Below are 13,640 nucleotides of genomic sequence, written 5' to 3' on the forward strand. Positions count from 1 at the left end.
GAAAGACAGAGGGCCCAGACCCGGGGACTTCCTCCTGCCTCCAGAGCCACTTGCCTCATTAACTGGCATACCACTGCCCAGCAAGCTCAGGCCCGCACTCATCCCATACCAATCACCACATGAGAGGAAGAGAACAGGGTTTGGAGGAAATGCCAGAGGAAAAAGAGATCAGGCCCAAGGCAGCTACCTTGCTGGCCCCAGAGAAGCCAACAGAAGGTACGTGGCTGGGGAGCGCAGACCCAGGGGCCAAATCCTAGCTCTGCATCTTAATAGCTGTGTGGCCTTGTGTGAATCACTTCCCCTCTCTGTGCCTCAGTCTCCTCATTTGTAAAATGAAGGTAAAAACAGTATCAATGTTCATAGGTTGTTGTGGGAATTAGGTGAGTTCAAGTATATGAAGCACCTAGAGCAGCTTCCAGTGCCCAGTAAGAGCTATGACTTTTACTCTGAGGAAACAAGGCGGCTGGACCTCCTCGCAAGGAAGGTGTCCTGACCCCAGCCACTTCCGCAGTGTAGGCAAAGGAATGAAAAAGAAAGAAGAGAAGAAAGGGGGACAAGTAGGCATGGAACCACAGGCTGCTGCAGCGAGCTCAGGCCCGCACTGTGTTTGCTGAGTGTTGTAGCATTCTGACAACTAAAGGCCCCAGGCTTTTAGATGAACCATGGCACACAAGTGGGAACCCACTAGGCTCTGACATGTGTGCATGTATGCGCATATATGTGTGTGTGTAAGAGAGAAATTTTTGTACTGTCGAATGCACTGATCTTAAGTGTACTGCGTAGTCAGTTTTTACATATGTGTACACTTTTATAATCACTACGCAGGTCAGGATAATATTTCCATCACCCCAGAATGTTCCTACGGGGACATGGCTTTTAACACAGTCTTCATCGAAGCAGGGAGCCCACACCCCAACAAGGCATGAATCTAATGGGTGCCACTTCTATTTTATCTCATCCTTTTCAATTTGGCTTTGTGCGTGTACTTTATAATGCATGTAATACATTAGCACAGGCGTGCATGTTTAGAATTAATAGGTAAACATACATTTGCTGGGGATATGAGCTGAATGTCTCTCCTGCTTGTCCCCTAGGCACTTGGTGACTAGCTGAATGTCTCTCCTGCTTGTTCCCTTTGCCTTCCTCCTCCACCCTGCCCTGGGGTTTCCGGTAAGATCTGGCTAGTGCGAGGGCTGACAGGAGGACAGGCCAGTGAAGGAATTTATTTTCAGGCCTCTCTCCCTGGGGGGCCACCTCAGATGGCTGTGTCCCTCACTGGGCAGCTCCTCACAGGTTGGCTCTCTCCCTCCAAATTTTGACAGTCATTCCCTCCCCTCCCTAGCAGACGGAAGGATGGCCTTTGCTCTCCTTACCACACTGTCCATAGTGGTTCCTTTGTATATAAACTTTCTTGGATCACCCTAATTTGAATATAACATCTCTTTCCTGCTGGGACCCTGGCTGATATACAGGCACATCCTAATAAACGTCTTATCCACGGGGATATGTGCTCAAAACATTTGAAGATCACTGTTCACTGTGTAGTCAGTTTGTCCAGAAATCTGGACCCATCAGGGCAGTCTTCCTATTCCCAGAAGAGATGTGAAGGTAGCCGTTTCCAGCATTTGCTGCCCCCTCCCAGCAGCAGGTGTCCAGTCCACTTTGGAGATGGAGGGGCCCAGCCCACACTTGTGGCTCACCAAGGGTTCCTCCATTGGGATTGGCCCGGAAGCAACCTCTGGTTCATTCAGCTGCCTCGCAGCCTCCATTTCCTGCCAGTGAGGGGAGTTTGATAGTTTGCTTGCAAAGGTGCAAGCGTGGTGGGGAAACCCACAAGGCATACTGTAGTACCCTCGGGCTGGCGAAATTGGAGAACCTCTAAGGGAGGAGCAGTGTGGAGGGGGCTGCCTGGCCTGGGTAACTGTGGATACAGGGATTCGACCAGCTCATGGTAACCTCGCTGGGGGGATCTGGGTTCCTAACCTCCCTGTCCTCCCTTTTTCCTCCAAACCCAATAGGAAGCCCGAGGTCATGGGAGCCCTTGGATGTGTCCAGAGACAACAGCTTTTCCGGCCAGGCAGCGGGGCGTGGAAAGGTGGGACTCAGATCTGGAGGGACAAAGGGAAGACTTCCTGCCCAGCATCAGAAATGACTTCTGTTCCCAAAATGCTTTGCTGCTACCCCCCAGGGACCCTGGTCCCCCCGGTGCTCAGGGTGACCACAGCACAGCTCCATATAGCTCTCCAGGTACAGAGTGGGAGGGACTCTTATCCCAAGGAGAGGCTGGAGGAATGAGTGGAAGTTTGGAGGAAGAAGTCTGAACCTTCCCAGCAGGCAGGTGGAGGCAGCTAAGCAGTGATCTGGCTGATTCGAGGCCTGAGTCGGCATCCAGCACAGATGGACAGAATCTCTCTGATTCCTCACAGCCTCAAAGGGAGGAGACGAGGGAGAGGGGAGGCCACAGATAAAAATGCCGCTGCCTCCAGCAAGTCATTTAGGAAGAGCTCCTGAGCCTTTGTTCACTGCAAATACACAGAACTGGTTCTCACTTCCCCTGGAGCGAAGGTTCTGGTATTTATGGCTGGGATGGAGAGGGGAGAGGCAGCTGGCGGAAAAGGGGGAAGGGATTTCTCTCTCCCTCTCATCCCTGGGAAAACTCAGACCCCCTCAAACCCAGCTCTGCTTGTTTCTTTTCTGTGTAGCTCTGGGCAGTTTCCTGCATTTCTCTGGGCCACAGTGTCCTCATCTGGAAAGTGGCAATCATAGCACCCTCTTCCCGGGGTTCTTGGAGGAGTAAATGCGACAACACGTGTGCAAGCATATGTCCCTCACCAGAAGAAACGGAGGATGGTGGGCAAGTGCCATTTTATGGAATACCCAAAAGGAATACTTATCTCTAAATATGTCTTGTTGAAATAACAGGACCTTTCCCCCGCCCCCTACTGGTTTACTGAGTGTCTTCATGCCACGCACCCCCCCCCCCTGCCCCGTCCCTCACCCGTCTTTGTGGGCTGCCCTGGAGCAGGGGAGAGGATGGGGGGCCAGCAGCTGAGCCAGAGATCAGACAAACACAGACATCAAGTGTGGGAACTCTGGAGGTGGGGGGACACAAGTTCGGTGTATGGTAATTCTGGGAAGGGGGAAATTGGGCCAGGGGGCGCAAGGAGTGTGCCTAAGCAGTGGCAGGGTCAGCATTCCGGGTGAGAGAAACCTCCCAGGTAGGAGGAGGAGCCTGGAGCAGGAACAGCACCCAGGAGGGAAGGTGCTGGAAGGAATTGGCCAGAAGGGCCACATACAGGTCCTGGGATAGTCCGCGCTCTCAAACACCACACCATGTGTCTGTCTGTTTGTTTGTTTGTTTTCTGGTGGAGATTTATTTATTTGAGGGGGGAGGGGCAGAGGGAAAGAATCTTCAAGCAGACTCCTAGTTGAGCACAGACCCCAATAAAACCCTGGGCTCGATCTCACAACCTTGAGGTCACTACCTAAGCTGAAACTTAGAGTCAGACCCCCCCTTTTTTAAAAAAATATTTTATTTATTAGAGAGCATAAGCAGGGAAGGAGGGGGCAAGGGGAGGAGAGGCAGATGGAGAGAGGCAGACTCCCCGCTGAGCAGAGCCTGATGCGGGACTTGATCCCAGGACCCTGGGCAGATGCTTAAATGACTGAGCCACCCAGGTGCCCCACCACAGCATGTATCTTGATAACCACAGAGGTAGAGACCCTACCCCGGAGAAGCCCCTCCAAATCTTTGTCCCTCTTACTGTCTTTCTGCTCTTTCCTCTGAGCAAAACCCCATGCCTTAATCAGTCCAGACTGCTGGTGTCTGCCAGAGAATGTGATTCCTTCTTGTTAGCCCTGGAATCCCTACAAATTCATTCACTCATTCATTCACTCACACATTCAACAAATATTTATTGAACATCTATTACTTATGTTCACTATTTTAGGCCCTGGGGGATACATCAGTGAATGAAATGGAGCCATGTCCTAAGGTAGAGAGACAACAAACAAACAAACAAAAAATAAGCAAAATATATAGGAGGTGTTATGGAGGAAAAGGAAGGAGAATAAGAGGATGTGGGAGGGAGGTCAATTTAAAGAAAGTGCCAGAGGGTATCTCATTAGGAAAGTGCCTTTGGAGTAAAGACCTGAAGGGAAGAAGAGAGGAAGCCATGTAGGCGCCTGGAGGGAGAGCATTCCAAGCAGTATGAACAGCAGGTACACAGACACCAAGGTGGGAGTGCCTGACATATTTGAGCAAGAGCAAAAGGCCAGCGTAGCTGGGGTAGAGTGCACAAGGGAGAGTAATAGGTGATATCAGAGCTCATGGGAGGATCAAGCTGTGGAGGGCCTTGGAGACTGTTTTAAGATCCTCCCCTCAATCAGGCCCTTAATGTGGCATTTGGTTTCCCTCTTTCAAGCCACACTTGAGTTATTTCAAAATTTCAAATCCCCTGTATCAATTAGGGTGCATTTGGCAATTAGGTTGCATTTGAAAACCCAACGATCAGTGCCTCAGATAGATCATAAGGATATATATTGTGTCCTGGACAAGTGTCTGAAGGTAGTGGGTCCCAAAACTAGTTTCACAGTTCACAGATGTCACCAAGGCCCCAGCCTCTTCCTGTCTTTTTCATTCTGTCACCCTCAATGTGTCTCCTCATGGTGACAGGATGGTTGCTACAATTTCAAGCCTCACACCCCCTCCCAACAGCTTCCCAAATAGAAATGAAAGTCTTGGACAAAGAAAAATGCATGTGTTTAGTGAGAAAACAGGAAGATTTTCTTCTTCCATATGTCTCTTATCATGGAGGAAAGAGTTTCCCAGAAGACCCAACAGACCTTTTGTTTCATTGGCCAGAATGGGGTCACATGTCTACTCCTCAGCCAATCACTGCGGAAGGGAATAGATGGTCTTAATTGATTTGTACCAATCATGATTCATCTTGGACCTGGACACATTGACTGGTGGAGAAAATTGGGGCTTTTTTAGCAAGGGAGGAGGAAAGCTATGGGGTAGATGATGGGTACTATCTACCATGTCCATCCCAGGTCCCCTCAACCACCCACCTGCCCTCCCACCCCATCTGTGATCCCTTCACCTATACCTTGGAGCCCAGCCTTCAGGGTTATTATTCCACTGAACTCATTGTTGTTCTTCCTAAATTAACATCTCTGCCTGGCTTTCCTGTCCCAGCAAATGGCAACACCATCCGCTAGCCCAAGACAGAATTACATGCTTGCAATGTGCCAACAGGCGCACCAGTGATATATTGCATTAGCATTACGTTACTAGAGATTGTGATGCAAACAGAGCTCTGTGGTTTAGCTTGGCCTCTTGAAGTCTTGCCATTTGCTGTGAGAAGAACAAGTTCCCGGCAAGCTGTTATCCCTTCAGCCTGAGTCCCCAAATGAAAGAGACATGGAGCAGATATGAATCTGAGCAGAATCACCCAGCTATCCTAAAATCCTATGAGCAAGAAGGGCATATCTGTTCCTGTAGTCACTGAGATTTTTTTTTTAAGATTTTATTTATTTATTTGACAGAGAGAGACCACAAGTAGACAGAGAGGCAGGCGGAGAGAGAGAGAGAGAGAGAGAGAGAGAGAGAGAGAGGGAAGCAGGCTCCCCGCCGAGCAGAGAGCCTGACGCGGGACTCGATCCCAGGACCCTGAGATCATGACCTGAGCCGAAGGCAGTGGCTTAACCCACTGAGCCACCCAGGCGCCTGTCACTGAGATTTTTAAAGATTATTTGTCATACAACATTATTGCAACAGTAGTTGACCAGTATAATGGGCATTCAGTTTGTTTCCAGTTCTTGGCTAGTACAACAAGGCACCTGCTTGTAATAGGTCACCTCGTGCACCGTGTATCTTCAACTTTTCTAGTTAGTGCTGATTTGTTTTCCAAAATTTTGTACTAATTTACACCCCACCAGCAATGTATCAGAGTTTCCATGGCTCCACGTTCCTGTCAACACTTGGTTTTGTCAGATGTCTGCTGATCTGATGGGTGTGAAATTGCATTGTCTGTCTAACTCTTACTCATTCATCCCTTCCTCTGAGCCTCCTTCCCTAATTCCTTAGTCGGAACTAGGTCTGCATGCTCAACACATTCCTGGCTCCTTATGTTTGCCTCTCACAGTTCTAGTAACATGGCATTGTGTTTCTCTTTTAGTCTATCACCAGACAGAGCCCCTGTATCCCAGGCCCAGTATAGAGATCAGCACTTAGTAGGCACTCAGTAAATAATTGTTGAATGAATATTTGATGAGAAACTTTAATGAAGCTGGTCAGCTCCTGAATGTACGAGTTGAGGCAACTGATTCATCACAGATACAAGGTGTGTAAAATGTCAGAGACCGATTGCTTTTCATGTGGGTATCTGATTTGGGCTTTGAATGCTGCTGGTTTTTAGCTGAAAATGTGATCAGACCAATGTGGATCTCAGGAGACTAGCAGCAGCTACAGAAGTGAGTGAAAGCTAAACCCAACGTTTTGTGGGAAAATGTGATCTAAAAAAAAGCAGGTAATGGCAAATAGCTAGAATTTACTATTGTTGCACGCTATTCTAAACATTTTATACATATATGGAGGCCTACAACAACTCTATGGGGGTAATATCAGAGAAGGAAACCGAGAAAAGCAACTCGCCCGAGGTACACAGCTGGTGAGTGGAGGACCTTGACTGGTTTGAACTCAGGCAGTCCAGCTTCAGAGTCTGAGCTTTTAATCACCATTCTCTGCTGCTGTTCTGGAAACCACACATACCCCCAAGGCAATTGCTTTAGAGATCATGGAAGTTGGCACCTCCCAAAGATCCCTTCCCTGAAATGCTGAGAACCCATTTGGATGGCATGGTTGTGTTTGATATATCTAAGATCATATTCAAAGGTCAGAGTTCTGAGCAATCCTTGAAAATGCATCTCTGCTGCCAGTCAGAGCGATAGAAAGAACACAGATCTGGGAGCAGGGAGAATTGGGTTTTAATCCACTCTTGGCCACAGTCTTAGTTTAGGTTATTTTTGTTACATGAAGAAAAAAAATAACTCCAAAATTCCCTGTATTATAAGGGATGGGTTGTGCTGGTGGGAGGCCCAAGTGTTGATCTAAGAACGGATGCATTGATAGGACACTTTCTGTGCCTTTCTCTCTGGGCTTAAGACCAGCATCTCATTCCAGGGTCACATTCTTGGGTGATGAAATCTGATTGGTCCAGCTTCAGTCAGGTGTTTTCCCTCAGGTCCAATCAACTGTGGGGAGGAAGTAAGATCACTTAAACCCCAGGCAAGGGGGATCATTGTGAGGTGGGTGGATATCTCTGTAAGGTGTCTAATAAAGTTGCAAATTCACTCTAGACCTTAGCGAAGCCATCTCCCCCCACCCCCCGCCCCGGGACCCAGTTTTCTCATTTGTATCTTGTTTACCATTATGTTTGCTATGTCTTGCACATAATAGATATTTAACAGATATTTGTTCAATGACTGAATGGGATCAAGCCATCTCTATATCACCTTCTGACTCTGATAGTGTGTCTTCTAGAATGTTTATATGTGAGCTGTGGGGGTTATGAGAGCTGACAGTGCGGAAGAAGAGGGAGAGGAGGGTGGACAGACACTGACTGGAGGTGTCCAGGGAAGCCAATTTAAGCAGTCCTTTCTCTGGGCATCTTTCCAGTGTCAATCCTCTGTCCTCACCAAGCAGCCTTCTGGACAGAATTTGGCTTCTCTAATGGACTTTGCCCCTGGAGAGTTAGTGCCCTTTATAAGTTAAATTGGCTTCCTGACAATAGCCAGCACAGTGTCCTTTGCTAAACATGGTCTTAAAGAGATGACCCTGGATTTTTTTTTTCTTTTTCTTTTCAACCCTGGATGTGATTCCAAGGTCTAGAACCCAGACTCTTCCAGTTACTATGTGACTTGGGTGGGTCACTTAACCACTTGGTACATCAAAGTCCTCATCAGAATATTTGTTCTGCCTCACTCATAGGAGTGTTTGAGGGATATTGCATGTAAAATTATCCAAAATGATTGAACTACATTTACGAAGTGCTGACTCGATGCTAGGCACAGCATTATATGCTAAAATGGAGGATTTCGCATAATCCTTACAAGAATTTTAGGAGGTACCTACTAAGATTATCCCCATTTTTTATAAATGAGGAAACTGAGGCTCAGAGGTTAAGTAACTTGCCCAAGTTCACACAGTTGATGAGCAACAGAGCCAGGTTCAGAGCCATTCTGAACCACAAAGCTCCATGGCCTTTGTCAGTGGCCCAGCTATAGACAAATGCATGATAGTGTGGTGGTAATTATTATTACCAGAGCCAAAGCCCCCTTGGTCAAAATTAACTTTGAGTTTTCTGACATGGGACCTAGGAAACCAAAACTTGGACTCCAGAGAAACAGAACTTCAGGGTATCTTTCCTCAGTAAAAAAAAAAAAAAAGCGGAGGGGGGGAGTCTAGAAAATATATGAATTAAGAAATCTCTAGGCTGTGAATGAAAGAAACTCAGCTCAAACTAGCTTTCTCAAAAAAGGAGATTTATCAGCCTCCCTCTTGGGAGGGGGTGAGGGTGAGGAACCTCCAAGCTCAGGGCACTTTCTCTCTCTGGCTCTCACAGGTGTTGCTTTGTGCACGCAGCCTGCCTTCTCTCATACTTCACATGAGCTGCTTCTCCTGGAAGAGTGATCAGCCACCAGCACTTCCAGGATCACATCTCAATAGCTCTATAACTAGAGCCGAGATGGGATTTCATTTCCCAGCTAGAGATTAAGAATCTCACTGAAGCACTCCATTGGCCCAGTTCAGTCATGTGTCCTCTCCTTTGAGCCAATCAGGACAGTCAGGAGCATGTGGTTCTATGATTGGCTGCCCAGCTTGGGTTACGTGCCACACCTATGTGGTAGTGGGGGACAGTGGAGATGGCAACAAAGATATGGACTCTGGGTGGGGCAGGGCAGAGCTCTGAAGCCAGTGGTCACCCCAGTTTGTGTACTCTTCAGCTGGTGGCTCCAAACTTCTTAATCCACATGTACTAATAAAAGTCACCTGGTGGGCTGTTAGTTTCATTTTCTTGTCTTTTTCTTCAAAGGTGTTCAGGTGGTCTTCTAGAGAGTTGGGGGAGTGGGTCTGTCCTTTTCTGCAAGCCACTTCATTCACAAATGTACCTCAGCTTCCTTGCCTGCAAAATAGGGCTGATCCAGCATCCGCCCAACTTCCTTACAGGGATGTGTGGGGACCCACAGAGCTAATGGATGTAAAAATTGCTTTAGAAAGAACAAAGTGCCATATTTACAAACACAGGATGTATTTATTGATTTATTTATGCTCCTTTGTGTTCCAAAAAAGGATTTTAGGTAGTTTACTAAAGTGCACACAATACAGCGGGATAAAAATAGATAAAGTGATAGAGCAAAGGGAAAACAAGGGTAGAAGAATAAAATAAAGCCAGGGAAGATGCTGGTACATGCTCCGAATCCCTGAACAAGTTCAGATCTGAGCTTCCTCATGAACAAAAATGTGGGAAGCATGATCAGTTACAAAATGTATAGCAGTCATTAAGGTAAAAACATAACAGCATACCAGGAAAGTTTTCATAGCTTATCTTGACACTCATATCTGATCAAGATGATATTGTGGATATCAATATATTATGGATATGCATATTCAACAATATTTAGATCTCTGTCCTTCCACTTTCACGTTGTCATTTGACATCTACTTCAGAATCTCATGTGGAGTCATCATTTATGATTTTATTTCATTTAGCTAAAAACCAGATACCAATAAAATAGCAAGCAAAAACATCCCTTTCATCTCTTCTGGCTTTCTTTTTCTGGGAAAATGAGATCAGATGCACGGAATGGTACATGAGTTCCCCAGTGAAGTACAGGACAAAAAAGTTCGAGCGTTTTGGCTTCGCTGAAACATATAAAAATCACCAAGACATAAAACTGATCCAAGCAGGCCATAAAGACACTGCTGCCTTTGCCTCAGAACTTGGGCTATAATCTGCTGTCCTGGAAGAAAATTCAAACATAAATCAGCCTCCACTGTATTTTTAACCACCTAAGAAATTCTTCATTTCCTGCCTGAAATGCTTCTGACAGTGAATGATTCCATTCTCCCCCACTTCTGCTCTGAAAAGGTGCCCTCGAGGCAGTGGTGGGAAGGGGAAGGCTGGGGTCCAGGTCCGGACCCCTCGGGTCAGGCAAGTCCAGTATGCACAAAGGGGTGGAAAAATCGACTAAGGGTCTCTGTAACAAGCCAGGGTTGTAGCTAGCCTACACAGTGATTTTGTGCAAAGTTGAAAGGGTTACCCTGTAGGCATAGGAAGTCCCTTGGGATCCCACCTGGGGTGCCCTCTTCCCCATCTTCACCTAATCTAATCTCATCTACCCTCCCAGACCCATAATCTCCACAAAGCCCATAGCATTCTCTTTTTTTCTGAGTTTCTAATGCATCAACAGTACGTACCAGACAGCTGGCATTTAATTATACGATGTCTGGTGTTCACTATTTCATGTTGTCAGTCTGTCTCTCTAACTAGATCGAAGCTATCTTGAAGGTAATGATCAGTTTTTATTTGATAGGTCTACCTTACAGCCAAGGAGGGCGCCTTATGTCTAGATGCTTTACATACAACAAGGTCATTAAAATAGAATCTTAGAGTGTCTAAGCGGTCTAGTTCCCCCTCCCCGTCCCCATGCCCATTTCACAGATGAGGAAATTGAAAACCAAAAAGGAGGCTTTATCTGCCCAAGGTCATGCAGTGAGAACCCGGCCTAGCCAGGAATGAACCTGGCTAGGCAGTGTCCTATTTCCCTTAAACACTTAGCTCTAAAACTCACAGACAGTTCAGAATCACAGCCCACTGGAGAACAAAGACAGACAGACAGCCAGCCCACAGTAATCGATCTGCATGTGGGCAGAGTTTCTAGCACAAAGCCAGGCCAAGCTGCAGTAGGCTTGTCAGACGGCCCCCATGGTAATCAAAGCCTGTCTTTGTATGTAGCAGGGGGACGAAAGGACCTCAGTGGGTCACCTGGGGCTTTTCAGCCTCCCCAGCACCACAGGATCATGCCATCTGTAATGTCTGGGCACATAAAACCCATGATTGATGGCCTCAGCAGGAAGGACAAGTAGATAGGTGGAGAGACGTCACAGAGAGACACTTGTGTATGTTAGGGGCTGCCTTTTGCAGTGAACCCACTTGATAGCAAGAAACCACCTAAGTATTTGCCCCAAATTCCTAACAACAGGTATTTTACAACAGTGTCAAAGCTGACCAAAACCAATATCAAAATAATAACAACAACAACAAAAAAATACAAGTGGCAACAGTTGCTAAGCAAACCTTATACCAGAAAGCTGGCAGCAGAAGCATCAGTCCTGCCGAGTCCCTGCTGGTCATTCACAAAGCACAGCACCGGCTGCTTCGTAATGCTCACGATGACCCTACAAGCCTGGTCTCATGAGCTCGTTTCGTTTTGCAGGCATGGGAAATTATGGTTCAGGAAATGTAAGTGTCATGTCCCACATCACACCACTGCTAAGTGGCAGAGCTGGGGACAGGAGTCCAGGTCAGTCTCCCTCACTCCCCTTATGCTACAACCCACATGTGCATTTCTTCCAGCCCCATTTCAAGTTATTTGTCCTCTTATCAGAACCATGGGACAAGGTTTGGGTGGAAAATCCGAGGCTCTTCCAGAAAAAGATAACAGCTTGCCCAATATTTCACAAGGGAATTAGAGCAGGGGGAGAAAAGGGACTGAAGCCCACTTAGATCTCCGTGGCTTTTTCTTGATGCCAAACAAAGGCATGAGAAGCCACTTTCTAAAAGAACACAGTGTTTTCCCCTCTCTTCTCACCTCCCCTGGGCCTATGCCTGAGATAATTGGGAAGTACAAAGTCTGGTTTTTCTGGGATTGGAACCAGTGCTGTGAAGAGTGTTCTGACAATAAATGCTGTTGATTGACAGTTGATGGACAATGTTCTTGAGCACGTGTTTCCTGTGCCAGGTGTGTTAAGCTGAGAACTGCTCTAAACAACTACTCAACAGCCTGCTTCCTGTTCAGACAGAATTTACTGCACTTTCCCTCTATGGGCCTCAGTCAGGTGGCCAGGCGAGATGCCATCTCAGGTCCCCTCTAGCTCCATTACTCAATGACTCTATCAAGAAGAGAACACAGATCTGCAAACAGTCCTCCTCCACCCCCCAAACATTGAGTCAGGGTTAATCATTCACACACAGAAACACAAGCTCCAGTAGAGAGGTAACTGGTCAGAAAATAAGGCATTTCATTCTGGTATCATATCCTTTGGCCTAATAATTCCACTTATTTGTGAATTTATCTTAAAGAACTATGTACAAAAAGATGTTTGCTTTGGCATTATTTGGAAGTTATGTCCCATAGAATAATGTCCAATACCAGAATGCTGGGACTCAACCGGCAGTATATACAGCTATCACAAAAGATTATTTGAAAAACATGAGAGAATGTCTATGACTGCTTTTTTTTTTTTTTAAGATTTTATTTATTTATTTATTTATTTGACAGAGAAAGAGATAGCATGCACACAAGCAGGGGCAGCAGCAGAGGGAGTGAGAGAAGCAGGCTCCCCACTGAGCAGGGAGCCTGATGCAGGGCTCAATCCCAAGACCCTGGGATCATGATCTGAGCCAAAGGCAGATGCTTAACCAACTGAGCCACCCAGGTGCCCCTATGACTGGCTTTCAAATTGCAGTTCAGTATCCATTAATGGGTCATGAAATAAACTTAATAGGTTTCCTGCCACCAACTCTTTTTTAAAATGAAAAAGACTGGAATAGAAAATACAGAGTACATCACAGGTGGTAAAGGTGTTCATCAGGAAACCAGTTTAGGGTATGTGGATAACTGGGCCAAAATACCCATAGTATTTTTGTATCATATGGTCACAATGAAAACATCTCTGAAGGGGGTGTCTGGGTGTCTCAGTCACTTAGCATCTGTCTCTGGCTCAGATCATGATCTCAGAGTCCTGGGATCGAGCCCACATCCAGCTCCCGGATCAGCGGGGAGCTTGCTTCTCCCTATCCTGCTCCCCCAGCTTGTGGTCTCTCTCTCTCCCCTGTCAATTAAAAACAAAACAACAACAACAAAAAAACCCAAAAATCTCCAAGGACATAAGTCTACAGTGTACTGTACAATAGGATTACAAGAGTGTAAAACACTCTATCTGAGACAAAGCCTAGAAGGGAATACACAGGAACAAAGGTAAGAAATGCATTAAGAGTGGTAGGATTGGGGCACCTGGGTGGCTCAGTGGGTTAAAGCCTCTGCCTTCGGCTCAGGTCATGATCTCAGGGTCCTGGGATTGATCCCCACATCGGGCTCTCTGCTCAGCAGGGAGCCTGCTTCCCCCTTCCCTCTCTGCCTGCCTCTCTGCCTACTTGTGATCTCTGTCAAATAAATAAATAAAAAATCTTAAAAAAAAAAAAAGAGTTGTAGTATAGGGGTGCCTGGGTGGCTCAGTGGGTTAAACATCTGCCTTCAGCTCAGGTCATGATCTCAGAGTTCTGGGATTGAGCACTGCATCAGGCTCTCTGCTCAGAAGGGAGCCTGCTTCCCCCTCTCTCTCTGCCTGCCTC

Source organism: Enhydra lutris, unplaced genomic scaffold (genome assembly GCF_002288905.1).
Source record: "Enhydra lutris kenyoni isolate GAN:26980312 unplaced genomic scaffold, ASM228890v2 scaffoldscaffold17, whole genome shotgun sequence".
Classification (NCBI taxonomy): domain Eukaryota; kingdom Metazoa; phylum Chordata; class Mammalia; order Carnivora; family Mustelidae; genus Enhydra; species Enhydra lutris.